The 9,655-nt window shown below is 39.0% G+C and overlaps 1 long non-coding RNA gene across 2 annotated transcripts; it reads right to left on the minus strand.

The window, feature by feature from the left end:
* Positions 1-5,228: 5,228 nt before the first annotated feature.
* LOC122029770 lies at positions 5,229-8,684 on the minus strand. Of its 2 annotated transcripts, none has more exons than XR_006125179.1 (3): positions 8,166-8,684; positions 7,944-8,079; positions 5,229-5,289 (listed from the first exon to the last, which is right to left on the minus strand). It is a non-coding gene; the product is annotated as an uncharacterized LOC122029770 (long non-coding RNA). The 2 variants fall into 2 exon arrangements; XR_006125178.1 differs by lacking the exon at positions 5,229-5,289 and adding an exon at positions 5,386-6,014.
* Positions 8,685-9,655: the final 971 nt, after the last annotated feature.

Here is a 9,655-nt window from a genome sequence, read left to right on the forward strand (position 1 = left end):
TTTGATTTCAGTACTGAAAATTCAGTTCCAGCAATTTGACCTTTTCAAAATATAATTACCATTGAACTCTTGCTGATCAGAACATGACAACAGAAATTTTCCACATGACATATTAAACTAATAGTTTCTCAACAATTCCTGGAACTCAGCAGCAAACAAATTCAAGGATTTAAGGATTCAAGTTCAGCCATTTAACATGCTCATAATCATCTGCAGAATTCACAACTGCAGATACAAATACTCAAGATTTTAGTTGGCAGAATAAAGGAAAATGGCCAATTCTTCCTCAATCCTTCTGTGGTACAGCAGATAGAGCTTAGTAAAGTCTTCAGCAGGTCTTCTTTTTATCTGTCTCTATTCTGGTTTCTGTAAACAGCTCTTAAAGATTCCAGCATCAAGGTAAATCAGAGATTCAGTTAACAAATTCCAGCAGATTCATTTCTGTTTTTCAGCCTTTGTTTTAACTTCCAAGTAGAGTTTCTGAATACTTCTTTTCTTCACATTACAAATGACATGAAAGGTAATCATTCCATTCGTGTTCATCATGCAATTTTCAGCCTTTCAACCTATCACAGATTTGAAGCTTTCAATTGAGTTCAATACTTAACTCTAACTTGAGTTTCACATCTAACTTCCTTCCAAACATCAATCTTCTTCATTTCAGTTCTTCAATGATTTTTATACAAATTCTTTTCATCCGAGATTGCAATGATCAGTTACAACTCTGAAGTTCAGTTTAGCTGTTAAATTCAGCAATCCAATCAACACTTTAGTTTCCAATTTTTTTTGCTTCTTTTTACACTCTGTCTTGCCTCTGTTTTCTTTGTTAAGTATCAAATTTCTTGTCTCAACATCTTGTAATTCTTGAGAAGCAAGACAATCCTTTGTTAATACCGGATTGACAGTTAAGTTTCAAAAATTTTTTACTAAACCAAACGCCTTGATTCCATTCTGCACAGCCACTGCTGAATCATTTCTGCACATTCTGGTCTTTGTACCAATTGCCACGGATACATCATTTACAGCTTCATTTAATCTGTAAGTTGAGAGTTGACTTCATTCTATTCTGTTCCTCAAGATCAGGACAGCACAAAATTGAATATTTACACCTCATTTGCAAATTTAATTTGCCATGTGTACTTGATTCTCAACTTGATACACTTCCTTTTCTTTAATTGATTTCCCACCTTGCAATTTCTTCCACAGATTCAATCTTCTAGAATTTTCCAGATTTTCAACTATTGAAACTTGAATACCATTCATCAATGAGTAAACAAAAGATTAAACCAAACTCTTCTTCAATTTAATAGCTATCCAATAACCTTGATACAATGTGCCCTCAACTTGATACTCAACCTTTGTATTACTAAATTCAGCTTCAAAACCTCACTGATTTGAGTGTCAAGTACTGCCCTTTCCTTCAACTTTTTAGAGTAAATGATGCAATGCTCAAGTGCTTCACTGATGAATGTTACCCACCAATTAAATTCCGAATTATGATCTTTACTGGTCAGATTTCAGCAGCTACCAAAAGCCTTACTATTTCGGTTCTGTTTTTGAATTTTTCTTGCATTATTTCTTTAATTCTTAGCTCTGGAATTTTGATATAGAATTTGGAAAGGTCATGGAGGGAGAAGAACACCATTTGTTTTTGAGCATGCAATACCTTTACTTGAATTTCTCAATGATTTGAGAATTTAAAGAGGAAGTTGACACACAATTGGCACATTGATTCCCAAAACTTCTTCACTGTTTTGAGTGGACTAAATCCTTCCTTCAAATAGAGAAATCAAAGTGCTCCAAGAATTCCACCAACAACAACTTAAGCAAAGAAAATGAATCAATCCCCATAGACCCTTGCAAAATCTCTAATACTTGCAATGATTAATCTAAGCATCATCTCTCCACCATACTTAAAACATTTCCCATCTTAACAATCTAACTCATCATGTATTCAACCAAAACCCTCAATGAAATGGACCAATCAAGAATGAGAAAGAGTTGAAGTGCTAGATGGAAGAAAATTGTGGAAAAAGAAATTGAAATTCATGATGAAACAAGAATGACTATATCCCTTATTTCCATGCATACAAATGTCATTGTGGCTTTGAAAAGAAACTAAGCAAGTTCTAGAGTTTCAATTGTCGTAAGTGCATGCCACACGAGAGAAAATAATAGTGTATAGGCTTAAAGTGGACCTCACTAGATATTTTAATGCAACAAGCTCAATCAATCAAATTGAAATCCTCCACCAAATTAACCAATATCATGTGAGAAAAGCATCCAATCATGTCACAATGACCTAAAATTGATGATCAAATTTAAGAGACCTTTACCATCTTAAAAATATTACTTAGAAAATTACCATGGAAAATTTTTATTCAAATGACATGCTATGTATACCAACTAAATGCAAAGTATGGAAATAAAATTGCAAAATGTATAAACAAAGTGCAAATGCAAAGTATGAAACTAAAATGCAAATGAAAAGTATTAAACTAAAGACACGTATAAAGCAAGAATTTATTAACAAAGCATGAATTAAAACGCAAAAGGAAGCAAAATTGGAACCAACTCCCCTTTAAATTCTCGGTGGTTGAAGAAGATCTAACAAAAGAAGTCACCCCGGAAGTGGAGTATTTGTGGTTCCATTCAAATTCTTCTTATTACTCATTTTTCCTTTCAAAATTCTCTCTGGAGGTCTAAGTCGGTTCAGTTTAAGCACCCACTCCGGAAGCTTATGTTCTCCTACACAATCAATAAAAGAAAACACCTCCCACACACATGTGGGATTAAAAGAAAATAGGAGAATATTAGTGTGGGTAAAACATATATCAAGAAATGCATCACATCTAATAAAATCAATAAACGGTACCTCTATGAAATTCTCTAATGTATCACAAAAAATACTCACCTTGTCATGCCAAAAGGTACCTGGAGTGGTGATTGTTACCTCCTTATCATCAAATAACGACTCAACCTCTTGTTCTGGTGAAGGTTCAACTTCATGTAGTGATTCTTGGGTGCTTGGCTCCAAAGCACAAGTCCCTACACTTACATCCTCTATCCTTGGTGATTCTTGAGGTAATGCTTCCAGTAAGCATTCCCCTACACTTAAATCATCTTTTGCAACAAGACCTGCATCATTCACAACATCTAGAGCAACACTATTAGTAGAATCAGAAATCTGAACAACTACATCATCACAAATAAAATTAGATAAATCTTGTGAAGAAATAGAAGTAGTGTCAGGCCTGACAAGAGCTCCACAATCCACCTCTTCACTGGCTCTTTGTTTTTGTAACTGATTAATGGATGATGCAATCTTATCTAACTGACTCTGAATATTCTGTATCCTTGAAAATTGCTGCTCTTGATGCTCTCTCATTTGTTGCATAACTTCATTGCATTTCCACATTAATTCTTCAATTTGTTCTTGTGCATCCTCATACCTATTCCGCTGCTCCATAGGTAGGTAGGACTGATAGAACTGAGTTTGAGGCTGATAAAAATAATTCTCCATCCCATCTCCAAAATACTGATGATATGGATCCATGGTCACATGAATTTCCTATTCTTACACTGAAACACTAGCAAATAAAATCAGAAGACTCAGGAACAAATAAAATCAACACATAAATATATAATCATGAAAGCAATCAAAACAACAATCCTAAAATTACCAAACATTGCATATTACAATTTCCCCGGAACGGCGCCAAAATTTGATGAGGCGAGATCTGTCACATCCGCTAATCAAATTGTACAAATGTATATTATATTCACTGAACCCCTTAATTTCACATTAACGTTGTAGTAACGAGCCCAGGATCGATCCGAGGAACCAACGGTAGAATGTAATTTAGGATTATCTTTTATTCCTATTTTTGGGGTTTTTAATATGTAAATGGAGTTGGGGGGATTTAAGCTTGAATCTAAATGTAGCACAGCGAATAAGAAATTAATCTAAAGCAAGAGTGAAACCTAACTATGTGCCAATGAACAAATCATTACGCATTGTCACTCTACGTTGTGATAAATCCATTAACACACATCAAACTAAGATATAAAATAGCAAGACACAATTAAATCTGATCTAAAGCATGATGTAAACCCTAGCTTAGAATTTAAACACTAAACAAGTAACCAAGCATCAACTAAAACTTAAACTAAGCTTCAACAAGGAAAGAAATGCTAACTACTTGCATAAAAATATAACGAACATTAAAAGAAATCTGTCTAAGCTATAAAACAGTAAGAAAAAGAACTAAAATGAAATAAAATGGTAAATCAATCCATTCTCACAATCAATTCCACAAGTTTCACACTCAAGCCGTCACACAATAGTGCCAAAGTCGAGACCACCCAACTTTGGACCTCAATGGAACATCTCAATGGCGTATCAGCTCAAGGAGTGCTCAACTACACCGACGGACCACCCCCGGCGAGCTAAGAACAACCCTAAACCCACTCAAGTGCCGAAAATCTAGAAATCTGCCATCCTTGACCTCTGAATCTGGAATGGGAGCTACGGAATGCGAATTGTGGTCGGATGAAGCTCAGGAACGCCGGAGGACCACCGCCGAGCGTTGTTGATGGGAATCGGAGCTCAGATTTGGAAGAACACCTCCAAATCTGAGGTGAACAGAGGCATCGAAGAAATGGAGATTGCGCCGGAGGGAACACCCAAATCGGTTCCAGAGAATCGGGATGAAGCTGCTGGGACATCCTTCACCGAGGTTGAAGCTCGGGAGAATGATCGGAGAAGAGAAAGGGGCCGGAATCCGGAGAAATGCCGCGGGGACGAAGCTGCTGTGCGTGGAGGATTCGACGAAGAGGAATGCTACTGTAGCTTCTCAGATTTAAATCAGATCTAGATCTGAACGGACGACTGAGATGATTCCGGTCTAAATCAACGATGAAAAGCCATCCAAAATCCGATCCGAAGGTGCTAATGTTGATCTAAGGTCTGGATCTACTCTCCCTTAGGCGTACAAATCATCACTGGATGGTCCAGATCTGCCCAGTCTTCCATGAACGGTCCAGATTTGATTCGGCTTGATCAATGGCTAGATGAACTCAGATCTAGATCAAAACTTCTGGATCTTCATCAATGGCTCAGATCTGCTCCTCATTAGGTTGGATCGGCCAGATCTTCAACAGATGATTCAGATCTCTCCTATTCTTGATGAACGGCCCAAATCAACCCAAAGCTTGATCTTCTCGTTTAAATTCCGATTCGAGCCCAATTTCAGTCCAAATAGATCCAAATCTAAGATCCTTTGATGCCTACAAAATAAGAATCAAATATTAGCATCAAATAGCACAAAAATAAGATAATTTGCAATTAAGTCCAAAAATACACACTATGCACAAAATGTGATGTAACCATGATTTAAACCTATAAAATCAACATCAAACCATGCATATATGAATTAAAATAATGCAGTAAAATCATGGTTATCACGATCTTCATGGAAAAACTTTAAAAATAACTCTAGATTGCCGAGTCTCGCCTCCATTCTGAGAATGTCCGTAAAGTAAGGGTCATATCATATTTGGACCAGAAGAATGTCGATGTCACGCCCCGGGGGAGTCCCTGCTAGAGGAAATTCCGACAACATCTCCCCTGTACGGGTGACAATCTGAAACTTATCTACAAAGCCCTCATGACCCCTCAATCTACGACAACACAGCCGGAACATATACAATAAAATATGATAAGCATTCCACGTAGTTTATATAATTCAATCTCTGGCTGACACAACCACGCAATTATAATGATAAAAACCTACTCCACTACAACGAGGAAGACACAACACACCGGAAAACCTTCGCAGCGGAGAACATGGGCATCATACCCGAAGCACGACATAGAATCCATAAGTATAAGAACTACACATCATAAGTATGTAGACATTAAAAACATAAGGAAACAACGAAAGTCCGCAACCAGAAAGCCATCTCGACACCTAGTGGGGGACTAGCGACTAAAATCTCCTGATAGCTTCAACCTGAAATAGAAAAATAAAGTAACGGGGTGAGTTCAACAACTCAGCGGGTATCAAACTGACATGCATAAGAAGATATATCTAATAATAATAATCATGGAGCACAGTCTCCTGATCAATAACAGAAAATGCAAAAACTGAACAAGAAAAGAAAAACTGTAGTGACCAGGGTCTCCTATCCTGACATAAGGGTCGTCAGATTAGATACCTCATGTAGAGCTGTCAAATGGGCCAACCCGTGGTGGGGCGGGTCGGCCCGTGGCGGGTCGGCCCGTGGCGGGTCGGCCCGTGGCGGGCCAACCCGTCAACTTGGTGGGTTGAGAAATTTCCAACCCAACCCATTTTAAGGCGGATTGCGGGTTTGGTGGGCCAACCCACGGGCCCATCAAAATTTTTTTAAAAAAATTAAAAATATTTCATATCTTCAACATTTTACTTCGAAAAAGTTTTCTACAATTAAATATATACATAAACATGTATTTTAAATATAAATGAACACAAACGAGTACTTATGTTGGATGAAAAGTACTATTTTTATTTCAAAATTATAACAAAGAAAGATAATAAATTGGTCTAAAACTTAGCTTACATGTGTTTTTCAACCCGCGGGCCAACCCAAGCCCGAGCGGGCCGACCCACGCGGGTCGGGGCCTAGGCGGGCCGGCCCACGATGAACTTGGGTTGATAAAATTCCAACCCAACCCGCTTAAATTATTTGACGGGGTGGGCCAACCCAACGGGCCCAACCCAAATTGACGGCTCTAACCTCATGTCTCCTGTATGCATGTCAATCATATGCAATCCAAACAAATGCAGCATCCAAAATGCAACAATTACAAGAAATAATGCAATCCATGCATATGATGCAAATGACATGATCACCCCTGACGCCAGTCAGTCATCTCACACACGATGGTGAGACCGAGTGGGTAGGGCTATGACAATTGTGCACTCTGCTATCATTACTCCTGAGTGACCGAGTGGATAGGATACTGTCGGAGTACACCTATCCTCCTACCCCAAATAATAAGTGGGGGAGCTCAATGCTCTCATCTCCCTGAGACAATCCAGAGGAGGGATCCTTGTCCTACTACCACGCTGCAGTCAACACTACCCATGAGCGGATCAGCGGAGCCCTGATAGAGTAAACCGCCACACACCATACCTGATATACCACTAACCCATGAGTGGTTGTGTAGATCCATGTAACTGGTGATGTGCTCAACAATAATGTAGCTGGCAATCGCTTAGCATGTAATCATGCAAGATGGTATATGACACTAAGCATGAAAATCCTTGCCATGTCCATATCCATAAAGTATGCACCAAAAAAGTAAATGGATCCAATAAAATGATCTAGGTACACCTGACAGGTATGACAAATAACTAGTCCTGTACATAATAAGGCATGGTACGTCACTACCTCTATGAACATAATACACATGACAATAATTAAGAGGGTATAAGCATGGATATATAGCAAACAACAAATACGGCATGCTACAGGTATCAAGTAGTGACATACCAAACAGAAACAAACATAACTATTACTGCAAGTTATAATCTACTAAGCATATCAGAATGACAATATTCAAAAAGATAAGTCAAAGTACCCATCTCAAAAATAGAGACCGTATCCGAAATAAATCTCACGTCGAGACGCTCGTCTCAAATCAAAGTCCTGCAATCAAACGTATAATTTGGCTACTCTAATATGTATACAGTAGCTAAATCAAATTCCTATTAAACCAAGAAACTCAAAGTCATCATTTAATCTCGGTTAGCTTAATAAATCGGATCTAACTTGAAACCTAGATTAAATTCATCATTTAATCTCTATCGTTTTCGAACAACCACTTGGACCAATTATCCCTAATCTTTCTAGCTTAATTTAGATTAAGCTAAAATAGGAATCCAAATTCAACAACTCACCCAATTTAACCCTTCTATGTTGAATCACAACTAGAGAAGTTGCTGTTGGAAACCAAAGTCGGAGCCAAGATGAAATTGTTGCTGTTAATTATTCCCGATCAGCACTTGTTAGCTGGAATTCAACATGATTCTAGTTCTACAAGATCCATAACCAAATGAAATTCATGTGAGTTCCCTGGTTGGCAATCACACGGAGACAAAACTAGAGAAGGAGATGCTCACCTTGCCAACTGCTTAGCGAGCGATCTGACGAAACAGTGATGGCCTGCCCTAGGTAGCCGCGACAGTGAAGGCGCGAGGAAGGGGGAAGGCGGTGGCTAGGGCACCAGCGAAAAATTCAATAGTGGATGCTCTACTTCTATCCACGGCTCGAAGGAGAAGGTCGACAATAGCAACCCCACGTAGCCTCTTCCAGGATGGCGAGGTCACCGATGGTGGCGTGGCATCCGTCGCGAGGCATGGCATCCGTCGGGAGGCATGGCTTCGGGCGGCAATGGAGTCGATGAGGAGAGTCAGTGTTTGGAAATCAAGGAGAAGGGATGAGGGATCGGGAGAGGAAGAGGGGCGTTAGGGATTGGGGAGACGAAGAGGAGGTCGGTTGTTTTGTACCCGCGGGAGAAGAAGTGTCGCAGGAGGGGAAGGCGATCGGGCTCTGGGAAGAGGAGAGGGCTTCGACATCGCGAAAGCAAAGGGGAAGAGAAGGAGAGTTGGCGTCGCGAGAGGGGAGGAGGAGAGGGATCAACTCGGGCGAAGATGTAGGGCATGGGTGAGAAAAAGAAAAGAAAAAAGAATAAAAATTATTTAAAGAAATTCAACATTTCCTCGTTTAAATGGGATAACTTACACAGACTTTCCCTTGACCCAATAATTGATCTCCTTAAACTCGTCATACGAGTTCCGAAAAATTCCTAGAAAATTTCTAAAAATTTCTAAAAATTTCAGTAAAATTATTTCTTAAATAATCTTATTATTTAATTATTATTTGTTTGATATTTTACAGCCGAGGTCAGAGCTCTCTCTTTGAAGCTAAAAGAGGCCGAGACAACCCATGCCTCCGAGCTTGCAGCAAAAGTAGCTAAGCTGATCGAAGTACTTATAGATCGAGGAAAAGCAGCAAGCCCGGGATAATAAGAATGTCGAGCTAGAGGCGCTAAAAGCCTAGCTAACTAATTACAAGGCAGGGGAGCCTAAGCTGCTCGAAGCTTATAGGGTGAATTATCTGTGCTCCTAAGAATCCAATCTTCTCTTAGGCTAGTAGACTTAAAAAATGTTTGGTTAGAGGGTGGAGGGGTCCATGAAGCAACTCAGAGAAGCTGGTCATCTCACCATCGATCTTCCCCTGAACTTTATCAACCTCTAGAATATCTTAGAAGACATTCCAGATGATGCTTTCCTAGAATTTGTTTAGACTTTATTCAATGCTCTTTAGAAAGACTTTTACTTTCAGTGTTGGATTCTGTTATGAATCTGCAAGTGCATAGAAACATCGTCAGTAATAAAAAGATTATTGATCCACAGGGATTGTTGACAACCACTAGTTGAGTTCTTACGACGAATTATTTAGACAATCAAATGTTGATTGAAGTAACAAATGCAAGAGATCAAGAGATTTGAGAGAAGACAGAGGGTGTTGAGAGAAGGGTTTGATAGAGAGAAGAGTTGGTTTGGGGAAGATTAGCTTGGGAAGGTAGTTCTGGGATTTGAATTTCATT

Source organism: Zingiber officinale, chromosome 10B (assembly GCF_018446385.1).
Source record: "Zingiber officinale cultivar Zhangliang chromosome 10B, Zo_v1.1, whole genome shotgun sequence".
NCBI lineage: Eukaryota > Viridiplantae > Streptophyta > Magnoliopsida > Zingiberales > Zingiberaceae > Zingiber > Zingiber officinale.